The 12,613-nt window shown below is 42.4% G+C and overlaps 1 long non-coding RNA gene across 1 annotated transcript in view; it reads right to left on the bottom strand.

The window, feature by feature from the left end:
• Nucleotides 1-11,953: 11,953 nt before the first annotated feature.
• Nucleotides 11,954-12,613, bottom strand: part of LOC147017965 (uncharacterized) — a 61,332-nt gene continuing 60,672 nt past the window's right edge. The window contains exon 3 of the long non-coding RNA XR_015062779.1: nt 11,954-12,399. This is a non-coding gene — a long non-coding RNA (uncharacterized LOC147017965). The remainder of the gene's footprint in view (nt 12,400-12,613) is intronic.

Genomic DNA, 12,613 nt, shown 5'->3' with positions numbered 1-12,613 from the left:
TCTTAGGGGGCGATAATGGAAAAGGGGGTGGCAGGGGGGCACTCAGTAGCAAGAGGGGCAGCTGAGAATTTTACAAGCTAAATTCAACAATTGAACTACTTAACATAAGGCTTACATGTAAAAGTGTATTGGTTTTGGTTATACAGGGCCTTGACATGAGTGCTTAGAAGGAGAATGTCACCTGAACAAACCCTAACCCACCGATCCTCCCTGACTTCGCTCGTCATTGATTGGTGCCCAGGCCCCCTCAGAAGATGCTTCTTGCTTGTGTTCACTTTATAAAATATGAAAGCTTGGTTCAAGAGTTATTTGCAAGGCAACGAGAAACAGATATGAAAGGGGAGTGAATATTTAATGTTGTTGACCAATTTTTCAAGGAGAAGGAAATTCTGCTTACCAACATTCTTGCTTGTGCAACAGACGGGGCACCATCAATGACAGGTCATTACCATGGATTTCTCACTTTTTTTGAAAGAAGCTGTACCTAATATATTTACAATTAACTGTGTAATTCACAGAAAACATCTTGTCGCAAAAAACCTAAGTGTTCAGCTTCACAAATCTTTAAATATTGTTATCACAGTGATAAATAAAATCAGGGCCCACACTCTCAATTCTCGACTATTTTAAGAGCTTTGTATTGAGCATGATGAACATTTTGAACACTTGCTGCTGCACACAGAAGTCAGATGGTTCTCAAAAGGAAACTGCCTGAGACATTTTTATGCACTTTTGGAAACTGTGATAGAATTCTTTAATGACTTGAATGGTTCGCTCAGAAATCAACTCAACAATATCAAACATGACATTGCTTATTTCTCAGAAGTATTCGCAAAGTTCAATGAAATAAATTTGCAATTGCAAGGAAATTATGTGAATCGAATCAAAGTCAAAGCGGTCATCTCCACGTTTATGTCCAAGTTAACCCTATTCAAGCGCAACATTGGCCGTCGCGAGCTATTCCGATTTCAGAGCCTCTCCGAGTTTTAAGCGAAAGACAGAATACCAGATGATGATCTTCAAGTATATTGCACACACCTGTTTGAGCTGCACAAAGACATGTCTCAGAGATTTCTGGATCTTTTTTGATGCAAATTCCGGACTGGGTAATAAATCCATTCCTAGACACTTGCAATGAGGAAACAGGAAGGATGGAGGAAGAACTGATCTCACTAACGTTGAGCTGAAGTCAAGGCTCAAAAAATCCTGTCAAGACTTTTAGCTACAGAAATAAATCTCTGAACGCTATCCTGCATTGTGGAAAAAGGTCAAAATACTCGTTGTTGCCTTTCCAACAATGTATTTAGTAGAGCGTGGTTTCAGTGTGGTCACCCAACTTCTTTCCCAGCAACAAAACAGACTGCAAATTACTGAACGTGGGGATCTAAGAGTCCTTGTGAGTGACTTTGAACCGGAAGTTGAGAAGCTGATATCGCTGATATCACCTCTCTCTCTCTCTCTCTCTCTCTCTCTCTCTCTCTCTCTCTCTCTCTCTCTCTCTCTCTCTCTCTCTCTCTCTCTCTCTCTCTCTCTCTCTCTCTCTCTCTCTCTCTCTCTCTCTCTCTTTCTCTCTCTCTCTTTCTCTCTTTCTCTCTTTCTCTCTCTTCTCTCTTTCTCTCTTTTCTCTCTTTCTCTCTTTCTCTCTTTCTTTCTCTCTTTCTTTCTCTCTTTCTTTCTCTCTTTCTCTCTCTCTCTCTCTCTCTCTCTCTCTCTCTTTCTCTCTTTCTCTCTTTCTCTCTTTCTCTCTTTCTCTCTTTCTCTCTTTCTCTCTTCTCTCTCTTTCTCTCTTTCTCTTTTTTTCTCTTTCTCTTTTTCTCTTTCTTTCTTTCTCTCTTTCTTTCTCTCTTTCTCTCTTTCTCTCTTTCTCTCTTTCTCTCTTTCTCTCTTTCTCTCTTTCTCTCTTTCTCTCTTTCTCTCTTTCTCTCTTTCTCTCTTTCTCTCTTTCTCTCTTTCTCTCTTTCTCTCTTTCTCTCTTTCTCTCTTTCTCTCTTTCTCTCTTTCTCTCTTTCTCTCTTTCTCTCTTTCTCTCTTTCTCTCTTTCTCTCTTTCTCTCTTTCTCTCTTTCTCTCTTTCTCTCTTTCTCTCTTTCTCTCTTTCTCTCTTTCTCTCTTTCTCTCTTTCTCTCTTTCTCTCTTTCTCTCTTTCTCTCTTTCTCTCTTTCTCTCTTTTTCTCTTTTTCTCTCTCTCTTCCCCCCTCTTTTTCACCCTTCCTCTTTTCAGTATTACCATCAGCGAAGCGATACGTGGTATTTGCTCGTTAATAATAATATAAACATTACAGTATTGCAAAATAATAACATGAACAATAATAGGACAATAATTGACAGTAATAAAAAGAATAACATGATTAGTGCAGGCATTTAAGAAGAAATATTTGGTCAACCTCCCACAAATTGCAACAAAAGCAAACTCAACAGATTTTGATTCCTGGATATGTCCTCAGTGACAGAAAAAAGTCCTAAGGGATCCTCCGGGGGGAAGTCCTGAAATCATGGAAATCCAATATGGCCGCCACCTGGCTTCTGGGAAAATGAGAAAATTGTAAAGATTGATATTTTAATATGTAAATATATGTTTTTCTACATTCTAATTGTTTCCAGTTATGGTCAGTATATTGCTATACAAGAATAATTATAAAGAAGTGAAATGTATTGAGGGTAAAATAAAAAATTATAGCTTTTTTGTCCAAAAATGTCAATTTTTGTCCCCAAAAAAAAATATTTACATGATACTTATTTTGGCTCCTGGACAAAAAAAAATAAACATTGAAGACACAAGATGAAATCAAGTCTATGGCAATACAATATAATTATGTAAATCATTGAAACGACAAAATTCACAATTCCACTCGGGGCAATCACATCTGCCTGACGAAGGTTTCGAAATGAAAATGAAAATTCTCATTAAACTCAGAAACTACATCCATTATAAACTTACTATACATGTTGAGAAAAATCAAGTGTATTAAAGTTAGAACTCGACAATTTCGTCATCATCCTCATCATTGTCACATGGAGTGTTTGTGTAGCCAGAGCCCCTGCAGTTTCCACAAGCTGGAGTGCACTCAATGTTGTGCTTCTTGCATGTGCATCTCATGGTGCTACATTCAGCCTGGCAGGTGCACCGAATGACGCGTAACATCTTTTCAGGAGCTGGAGCTATTGATTTCTGAAGTGGCACAAAACCCTCGTCACACTTCTGCCAATCCTAGTCTGTCGGAAGAAGTATGCAAGTCTGACGTCTTCAAACGAATCAAAGACCACCTTCAGAAGCATGCCGAGTCTGCAAAGATATCTTCTGGAACTTCAGCGTTCTGGGTTCAGTATATGGACATGCTAGACATTTCAAGTAAATACATCCAGGCAGAGCGCACTAAGGAACTGGGCACGACATCGACAGGCCATCCAGGAAATGCTGCCTTACCTGGTAACCTCGGGCCACAACCTTTATGCCAAATCTGCGAGGATGTATCTGCAGCAGATGTCCAACCATAAAACTCAACATCCCAAAGTCCAACAACATTTTGATGAGGAGTTCCATGTGGTTCGACGAAGTGATCGCCTGTGGGCAGGTCTTTCATCTGACCTGATCATCGAACAAGTTCTGATGAGAAGTTTGAAGACCAGTGGGGGGCTCACACGAGGGCGAGGAATGACAGAGCAGCAACGGCTGTTGTGGCTACGATCAATGCCTGCCTGTGCAGAAATAAACCAGGCAATGCATGAGCTCACAGGTGTGAACTACAACACTGGAGAGCAGAAGGACATGACCAAGGCAAGACAATCTCATGATTGGAAGGACACACGATCAGCTCTTCAGTATTTACAGGAACATAATCCGTTCAGTAGTGATCCACGTCTGAGGAACATTGCCACTGGAGTTCATGCACACCCCACCGTCAACGTCGATACAGCACATGCTGTAGGAGCCAAAATATTGAAATCTATGGATGGGAAAACACCTGCCGGGTACATATTTAAAAGGAAAGACTAAGTTGTCACCCTCGGCATGAAGTCATCTGTCAAGATTGATGAAGAGCAAGTCCAGGTTGACCCACAACTCCTCTTCCAGAGACTGATCACTGTTGCACAGACAGCAGAAGAACTGGAGTCGGCCTTTAAATATGAACTGTGCAGCTCTCCACCAGCCCTCTTTGATTCCTCTCTTCAGCGCCGAGAAGCACACAAGCCAGTCTTTGCTGATGCCATCTGGGATCTTCTTGGATCCGATGTCCCAGCCGATATCCCCAATGATGGGAAACAGTAAGTCTTGGATGGCGGGGCACTTGTTCAATGCATTCCATGGTCTCGTGGATCTACATACAGGATCATATGCCACCAGTACACTGATTATGTAACGAAGAAGTACGGAGATGCCATAGTCGTGTTTGATGGTTATGAGAGTACCAACACGAAGGACATGACACACCAGAGATGGTCTAAAGGGAATGCTGGCACTACTGTGACATTTACAGCTGACATGCATCTCACAATGAAGAAGGAACAGTTTCTTGCCAATAGGCAGAATAAACAGCGATTCGTTTTTATGTTGAGTGAAGAGCTTCAGAAGAAGAACTGTGAGACACACCATGCCTCAGGGGATGCTGATCTCCTGATTGTACTGAAGGCCGTGCAGTCTGATACTGTCACCAACACTGTGTTAGTTGGTGATGACACAGACCTCCTCGTCCTCCTATGCTACCATGCAAGCTTTGAATCCCATGACCTCTTCTTTTGTACCAAGCCAAAGAAGAACACGAAGAAGCCTCGCATCTGGAACATCAAGGCTACAAAGAAAATGATTGGTACAGACATATGCAAGCACATACTGTTTCTACATGCAGTTCTTGAATGTGACACAACATCTCGTCTTCATGGGATTGGAAAGGGAGCTTCCCTCAAAAAATTCAAAGCAAACAACAGATTCGGTGAGCAAGCCAAGGTTTTTGAGACACATCCAGCTTCCGTATGTGATGTGGCAGATGCAGGAGAAAAAACATTGGTGATAATCTACAACGGAAAGTTAACTGACACCCTGGACACCCTCCAGCGGTACTGGACATCAGCGGTACTGGGACAAGGTGGCTTCGAGCTCCTCTCACGTGCAACCACAGACGTTACCACCAACATCAGAAGCAGAAAAGTATCACAGCCTGCGCATGTATCTGCAAGTCCAAGAATGGAAGGGATGTGCAGATGAACTTCTTCCGACAGACTGGGGTTGGCAGAAGTGTGACGAGGGTTTTGTGCCACTTCAGACATCAATAGCTCCAGCTCCTGAAAAGATGTTACGTGTCATTAGGTGCAACTGCCAGGATGAATGTAGCACCATGAGATGCACATGCAAGAAGCACAACATTGAGTGCACTCCAGCTTGTGGAAAGTGCAGGGGCTCTGGCTGCACAAACACTCCATGTGACAATGATGAGGATGATGACGACATTGTCGAGTTCTAACTTTAATACGCTTGATTTTTCTCAACATGTATAGTAAGTTTATAATGGATGTAGTGTCTGAATTTAATGCGAATTTTCATTTTCATTTCGAAACCTTCGTCAGGCAGATGTGATTGCCCTGAGTGGAATTGTGAATTTTGTCATGTTTCAATGATTTACATATTTATATTGTTTTGCCGTTAGACTTGATTTCATCTTGTGTCTTCAACGTTTCTTATTTTTTTTTTGTCCAGGAGCCAAAATCAGTCTCAGGTAAATATATATATTTTGGAGCGACAAAAAATTGACATTTTTGGACAAAAAAGCTCTAATTTTTTTTATTTTACCCTCAATAAATTTCACTTTTTTATCATTATTATTGTATGTCAATATACTGACCATAACTAGAAACAATTAGAATGCAGAAAAACATATATTTACATCTTAAAATATCAATCTTTACAATTTTCTAATTTTCCCCGAAGCCGGGTGGCGGCCATATTGGATTTCCATGATTTCAGGACTTCCCCCCGGAGGATCCCTTAGGAGTTTTTTTCTGTCACTGAGGACATATCCAGGAATCAAAATCTGTTGAGTTTGCTTTTGTTGCAATTTGTGGGAGGTCATTCAACATTTTGACTGTACTAGATCCCCCCTGGCCACTCCCGTAGATAAATTTAAAACTATTTCATGCGATTATAATGACAGTAACCTTATCTCACCACCAGCCATAAACACAAACTCTCGCACAAAGTTGATCCACATGATGTGTTCCATCATAAATGAGCTTGCTGTTGCTTTCCTCGCCAGCCATTCTTTATCAAACGTTTCGTTGGACTGCTTGCTTGAGTGCTTAAGCCACTTGGCAAGCGCTCTACAAGATGATTGGTAAAGGAACACACCCCTCCTCTGATGACCCTTTTCTGGTTCAGCCATTTGTGTGATGAAAAAAAGTTAATTTCGGGTGATTTTTAATCTTTTCCCCTGTTGTTGAGATTTTTTTTTCTTCTTTCCAGCACCACTGGGGTTGTTTCATTTCATCCTTGGGACAGGTGTTCTGATTTTAAAAACAGCAACGTTCTGCCGTGCCCAAGGTTTATTCCATTTACTAATGATGGGTTGTTTTGTGAGTGTACAATAAATTGTTGTGTGGATTTCCTAACCAATATCGATACGTATTAACAATAGGAATTATACAAATTTTATTGTGATTATCGTTGCATTTGTACACATTAAACATAGTTATTATTCCACTTGGTTTCGCGACTAATACGAACATCACCTCCAAATTTTGTAATAGTCCTGTCAAGTTAAACATCAGGGAAAACATTTTTTTATCGATTCATTGGGTCGCAGTGCTTTATTTCCTTGAGGTGGAGCATTCCCTTTGCACTGTGTTTATCACCACTCACAAGTTGATATTGTTACGGATTTCAGAATCGGATCTGATGAATGCATACAAACATTTAAGTCCTCAGACAGTTATTTCCATCAATGCATGTCCAGGATAGACCCATCCCCATGTCTGGTGGGATTCTAACTTTGATGCATTGGAGAAGGGTATCGAATAGATTCCCTTTTTTTATGGGATGGCCTTTTTCTCTGTCCGACACATTCATGCACGTGAGATAGCCATTAGCTCAACGGAGGCTCGTCTACCCCATTTCCATCAGGACACATCGGCTTGGAGGTGGACGATTTATTTACACCTTGGACTTTTGATTAAGCTCACCGTGGGCTTTTCCTGAACAGTTATTCTGACGGTCAAATACGGCTGTGAATCATTTACCTCACCCACCTCTTTCCATCGACGTTCGACACCCACCTCTTTCACCGATGTTGGCGTCCACCTTTTTCCATCGACATTTGACACCCTGTTTGGCAGCTCTGTGGATGGTGGTTGTTGACGTTTTATGAGCGTTTCACGTTTTCACTCGGTAATTCTGGCAAATGGCTGCTTTCTGTCCTTCGTCCAGTCGCCGTTACAATGGTCGCAAGATAGGCGGTTTGTCATGTGCAACAATGCGATAATAGGCAAGATGGATTTGGCTGAAGTTTGCTTGAGGCTCCACCGATACTGTCCGCCTATAAAAAGGATGAGAGGACCATTTTTGTGACAGTTGGCGACAGCTGGTTGTGGCTCCTTACAGCTCAGAGTTTTTGTGACAGCTGGGTGATGGCTATTTTCAGCTCCAGTCAGTTCTACTCAGACGGTTGGTGAGCTGGTGACAGTTGTGTTTGTGACAGTTGGTGACGGCCTTGCAGCCTTGCAGCTGTGATCGCTGGTGACAGCCTCACAGTGCCTCAGTGCTTCACAGTGCCTTACAGTGTATCAGTGCCTCACAGTGCCTTACAGCGCCTCACAGTACCTCAGTGCCTCGGAGCGCCTTATAGCTCCTTGCAGCTGTCCGTTGCTTGTAGCTCCTGGTGGCTCCTGACGGTGGGTGACACTTGGACCGTTAATGCTGGTTCTGCTCGAGACCTGCTCTTGGCTTACCTGATTCTTGGCATCCCTGGTTCCTGGGGGTGACGACGTGACGTCGATTGGCATTCAAACCTGTTTGCGAGTGGGTGCATGGCAAGGGAGGGCGCTGACAATGGACAAAGCATGCTCACACATTTTGGGACGTTTTATTTGACGCAAGACGACTTCTACTTGGTGAGCGAGACTGGATTTCTCTTCCCCCCTGAATGATCTGCTTGGTACCCTTGTCTCGTGTTTAATTGTTAAGTAAGACATTGTGATAAGCATCTGCTCTTTGTTTGTTTTTCTATCAATGCCTGATTAATTCTTTATTTGCTTGAGATTATTTTGATTGATTTGAATTTACTTATTTTCACCACAAGGAAATTAAAAGTTATTTTTATTCATTTTTTTCTTTATTAATAAATTCCTTGATGTTTCAACCTGTCCTTGCTTGTCCTTTCTTTCGATTGATTCAGCATTGTCCTAAGCTCGATAGACTGGGAGGCAATTACCAAACTAATTGACCTGTCATAGTCGGCATGCACCAGCGGTAAACGCTCGGCTAATTTTGGCGATTGACTACAATCAATCGATTGATGGCCGAGATAATCTACAGGTCCAGTTGTCATATTTTTGTATATGCAGAGCCATATAGAGTCACGGCTCGTGGAAGACCTAGAACTCTGAATGGATCAGGACACAACAGAACAAAAGGAACAGGAGAGGGGGAGAGAGAGAGAGAGAGAGAGAGAGAGAGAGAGAGAGAGAGAGAGAGAGAGAGAGAGAGAGAGAGAGAGAGAGGCATGGGAATGGGGGGGGGGGGGGTTATGGAGAGACTTAGACAAACAATGGGTGTAGGAAGGAATTATGAGTTGGTGAGGATGCATGGGGTGGACAAAATTGATACAATGTCAGGAAGGCAAAACTGGAAATTTGAAAGGAGGTGGGCCTAGGGTTGGGGTTTGGGTTGGGGTTGGGGGGGGGGTGGTTAACAGTGGTAGAAAATATGGTTTTGGATGGAAATGATCTGGGGTGGTGATGAACAGCTGTCTTGAAGATATGGAGGGAAGAATGAGATTGAAGAGAATGTTGAAGTTGTTTCTACAGGTGCGAAAAAGACGAGGAAATGGGTGGAGGTGAGCAGTGATTCTGAATTTTGGGAGTTTCAGCAGAAGGGGGTTTATGGTGGACCATGTGCATCCTGCAGAAATCTGGGAGGGGGGAGGGGTGTGGGAAAGCAGAGGGGGCAGGACCAGAAAGGAGGTGGTAGAAGATAGAGAGACCACTAACCTGTCTGTGATGGGATAATGATAGGCTCAGACTCAGCTTCATCATGAGAGAAAATTTAACGTCCATCCGAGAATGGATATTAATAAATTAATTAAATTGGACAATGGCTTGACAGTTTAATATCCATCCCAGGGATGGCACACACATGTATGAATCACCCTGCCTGTGAAACACCGGGAAGTCAGTTTATAGTTGTTCCAATATTCTAACCAAGGATAGACAGCTTCGAGGCAAATGTGCATACCTCTAGGCCACCCTGCTACCCCATTCCTCTTGCTGTCAGCTCGTATTCCACTTAGTGATGAATAGCAACTCATAAATCCAAGTTCAGATTTAACAGTCACATAATGGCATCAGTTGCGGCTACGTTGATTGCTCCATTGCACCCTGAATTTTCGCAATTTTCGTTGGTTAACTACATGGTCATTGGTTTGGACATCATTCCCACAGTCGCATGCTGAGCTTTCTTTCATTTTCCATTTTTGCAAGGGGTGATCTGAATGAGCATGTGATGTCCAAATCGTGTTTGGAATCTGGACCATTTATTTCAGGGTAGGTTAAATTCATGAGGCTCTTCTGTGATAATTTTCCACTTGTGCTTGTATCAAAGATTGTATAATTTCTAGTTTTAATCTCTTCCTGGTTTAAAGTAACACAATATCTCAGACTTTTATTTTGCAATGACATGAAAACTGAAATTTTTTTAACATGTACATATTCTGCTGACATCTATTTTTTCATTTTATAATGACAGGGTGAAATGGATTAACAGGTAAAATAGAACAAGTTAAAAAAAGTGGGATGATGACAAATGCGTCCAAGGAGAGAAAATGGAGAAGAAGGGTGAGAATGTGGTCTCAGCAGGTAGAGTATCTCATTAGTGGAAATTAAAGAGATGAAGAGGTGGTGGTGGGAAGCAGCTTTGAAAAACAGTTCTAGAGCAAGAAATGTACGAAAATGCAAAACAGCTCTAAAACTCGAAAATTGTTTTATCTAACTAGTGTGCTTATGCTACAGGAACAGGGCCTGAGTCAAGGCAAGCTTTTGTAAGTTTACCTCCCAATAATTTCATTGTAATTTACACATGCTTCTGAAATGTAATTTAACACATGTTCCCCTATGGACTATTATACTGCGGAGTGACATTGAAGATAATCTCTGAAGGTGTGTAAAACACTTCAATGGTTCAGCATTTCAAAAAGCCTCTGATGGGGGTGGGGTTGTTTTCAGTAGTGCGTATAGAGGTGAAAGGCGAATCACTCGTGCCTTAAAACCAGTTTCCAAAAAACCTGCAACAAGTGTGTGTGTCCACTCTCAGGAGCAGAGGCGGCGTTAGGGGCGTGCATTCCGTTCAATTGCACAGGGCCCCGAAATGACAAGGGACCCCCCCCCTCCCCACATGACCGATCATGGTTCGCAATCTTTTAAGATACCCCTCAATGGTGGGATCTCACTTTGCTGACACAACATTGTTACGGCCAGGTGTACCGAGTGTATTATGAGGGGGTTAGTCCCCATTTCTCCTTGGAAGAACCGGACCTGGGGCCACCACTCACAATTAACTTTGTGGTACGGTGGGTTGCGTTAGAACCATGAACGCCAATTAGTTAACCACGAGTTCCAGTGTCCACCATCTAATTTTGCCGTTTAGCTAGAGGTCACGTGGCTTCCTGAATGGGGAGTGCGTCCTCCGCAAAGCACCAATCTTATCTTGATTAGATCTTAATTAGGGCTCGGCTCGGCGACCATTTTGTAACCTGTCATGGCGGCCATACTATCCATATCCAGAGTTGGCAACAAGTTGATTCACGTTTCTGTGTGTCTGGACAGTCAATTTACACCTGTTGCACTATTCTAACACGGAATCAGCAGGGTCGTACACTATTCTGCATTGGGCCTCCTGACTATTATCCAGCCACACCAGTGTGGCTTCAGCTTTGTGCTTTGGATCATTGTCCATGCTGATGAAAAGCAGCCTCATGACATGATGCTGCCACCACCATGCTTGACAGTAGGCATCACTGGGTGACTGGGTAATGCACAGTGTAGACAGTAGACTGGGTGATGCACAGTGATCAGTTGCACCAGACGTAACGCTTTGAATTTAGACCAAAAACTTCAATTTTGTCTCTTTTGACAACAAAACCTTTTTCCACATGCCTGCCATATCATTAAGATGCTTCTTCACAAACTCCATACGAGCTTTTAGATGCGTATTTTTCAGTAAAGGCTTCTTTCTTGCCACCTGTCCAGAGAGGCCAGCATTATGAAGGGAATAGGATATTGTTGATTTATGAACACTGACCCCCATCTTGGACATAGAGCCTTGCAAATCTCTCAGCCATTGTTGGATATATAGTGACATCCCGGACCAGTTTCCTGCTTCCTCGGCTGCTGAGTTTGGATGGCGACCTGATCTGGGTAGAGACTCGGTGGTATGATACATCTTCCACTCCTTAATGATGGATTTCACCAAACTCGAATCAATTTTTATCCCCCACCGCGTGGCAGAAGGGGGATATTGTTCCTTTTCACACACCCAACCTGTCCACCAAATTTCGTCTGAATCCGTCCACAACTTTTTGACATATTCCGTTCACAGATAAACAGACAGACAAAGACAGACAGACAGGAGTGAAAACATAACCTTCGCCCATCTTTGGTGATGGAGGTAATAATGTGCAAAAAACTCACAACTCGAGAGCAAGTGAAATCAATGCTTTACACGCCTTTGGCTTCCATTCTCAAGAACCAACCTTGCAATAGCAATTGTTTGGCAAGTCAGCTGGTGTTTCAGCTGAGATACTACAAGGAAACTAACAACACAAATGCGAATGTTTTAAGTTGTTACATTTTCAAATTTATCTTCATTGCCCTCCCATTAACTCACAACTGGTGTAGTGGGTTACTGACAGCAACAGCACGGTGGAATAACAGTGTATTTGCCAGTTTGATGTGGTGCAGCACCCAAGGGGAAGGCAAACTTCGGACCTTTGGGAAAGTGGAAGGTTATTGTAATATTTATTTCAATGTTTAAACTTGGAAGGTTTTCTGCTGACAGCATTTTCATGTTTCTCAAACTCCAGTTTCTTCAGCCCCAAAACTACGTTTATAGATACAGCACAAGTAATATGCCTTTGACTTGGAGGAAGCTCCTGGCAGGTCCCACAAGTCGAATGCAACCACTCTTCTTGCACAGTCTCCTTTCCTGTTATTCCAGCCACAAAATATGCTCACCCTGTTAACCCCTTCATAATCAAGTACCACCAACACTTAAAGCTGATTAAATATATACAGTTGACATATATAGCCAGAAATTGAGGAATGAAACAAATGCAGGAATGAAACGTTGAAATGAGTTTCCAGGCACATACTTATACAAATTGTAGCATGTAACACATCAGGGGCAGATTTAGGGGCAG

This window comes from Eptatretus burgeri, chromosome 10 (assembly GCF_056783735.1).
Source record: "Eptatretus burgeri isolate ZD-2024b chromosome 10, Ebu_testis_v1, whole genome shotgun sequence".
NCBI lineage: Eukaryota > Metazoa > Chordata > Myxini > Myxiniformes > Myxinidae > Eptatretus > Eptatretus burgeri.
This window is presented reverse-complemented; position numbering and strand designations above follow the sequence as displayed.